General features: G+C 34.3%; 1 protein-coding gene across 2 annotated transcripts in view; it reads left to right on the forward strand.

The window, feature by feature from the left end:
- Window positions 1-1,247, forward strand: part of LOC149048981 (uncharacterized) — a 12,725-nt gene extending 11,478 nt beyond the window's left edge. For both annotated transcript variants that reach the window (XR_016185180.1, XM_089201473.1), the window contains exon 3: window positions 1-1,247. This exon is cut by the window's left edge and continues 579 nt beyond it. The gene's annotated coding sequence lies outside the window, so the exon portion shown is untranslated.
- The last annotated feature ends 438 nt before the right edge of the window (window positions 1,248-1,685 follow it).

Here is a 1,685-nt window from a genome sequence, read left to right on the forward strand (position 1 = left end):
GTCATTTCTGTATATCAAAGTTTCAACTGCATTTAGAATAAGAAACTGTTTTGCATCAGTTATTTAAAAAAAATTAAGGTATATGATCATATTTAATAAGTATTACAGATGTAATAACAGCAAATAATTGATAGAGTTATTGCAAATTTAAATTGATTTAGAAAAAATATACTGATTTTTTAGATTGGTAGGTTAAACTTGTATTTTTTATTGCTAGTATCAGTTCAAATTATATGTCTTAGTGACTGGATTTGAGAGTGCAATTTGTGAATTACCGTAATTTCCGGCTGTTTACCCGCTGGTAATCTGTTGATTTTGCATTAAATGCACGCCACTGCGGGTAATGGGGAGGTGCGGGTTATGTGACAATTTTAAAACCTATCGGTAGTTGAATTGAAAAAATTTATCACCAACACGCGTTTCCACCTCTCAAATGAATTTTATTGTATTAAGAGTGCCACAAAGCGGCACGAAACATGATGCCGACTCGAGTTTATTTCACGCATTGCGTGACGAACAAATTGCTATCGGCACGCGTGAAAACGAAACCTTGATCGTGATGGCGCATCAGTAACAAATTTCCTTTTAAGCTTGAGCTAAAGAGAATTTTCCCGTTTTAAGGGACTTGTTAGGCCCAATAGAACCGAAGATATCGATTTTTTCAGAAATCGCCGACAGTACTTTATAATTCAAGTTTTAACAATCGCCCAGCCTTCTTTCAACAAATCCACATGGTGCTGAACGATCGCTCGCACAAAATGTGACCACAAATTCGCATTCTGTCAAGTATGAAACGTTGAGATTTGGACATGGGCTGCTAGTGTTTTTACTGTATAGTTTTATCAATAAAGTACATGCTAATATAGACACAAAATTGTGCAAGCGTCTGAATTTCTTCGACCTTTAAACTCGACAAGGACGCTCTCAAGCAAGTTTTCGAAAGTTAGATCAGACAGCTTCTAAAAGAATGAAATGTAACACCTTTAATGTCACGTTTTCGCCACCAAAAAGTTGAATAACATAATGTGCGGGTAATCTGTTGACCTTTTTTTAACCGTATGCAATGATCGGCCGGTGCGGGTAATCGGCCGTGCGGGTAGTGTGTTGCTACAGCTAGTCATATTGTGTATTTCTTATATTTTTATAGTTATAAAGATTCTATTCTATATACATGACTGAAATTATATGAATTATACATTAATGAAAGAGAAACAATCTTAATAAAGTATGACAATTCGTAATTCAAACATTTGGACATCTTTTTTTTAATTATGTATGAGCCTCAAATGGGATATCCTCAGCTTCATTGGGGGTTTACTTTATCTCAGGGGAGCGAGTGAGTTTTGAACGAAATTATTTCATCACTGTGATTTCAAACATTCTGTAATTAATTGTATGTGTGACGTCTCTTTTTCTAACAATTAAGAGGTTGCCCAAAATATTATAAGTTATCATAATATGAATGTGGGTGTGATTAAGCATATCAAAAGTCAATTTAAGGTGAAACCTGCAGCTTTTAGAGGCACCTAAAGAAAGGTCACTTAATGATGAATGTTAACAAAACTTGAAATTTAAGAGAACCTGAAAGTACAACTAAAGATGAATTACAACAAAACCTGCAACTTTAAGTAGTACTTAAAGGAAAACAAAAGATTATAGAAACCTTTAAGACGCCTTTACAAGTA

This window comes from Pocillopora damicornis, chromosome 3, assembly GCF_964200805.1.
Source record: "Pocillopora damicornis chromosome 3, jaPocDami1.2, whole genome shotgun sequence".
In the NCBI taxonomy this organism is placed as follows: Eukaryota; Metazoa; Cnidaria; class Anthozoa; order Scleractinia; family Pocilloporidae; genus Pocillopora; species Pocillopora damicornis.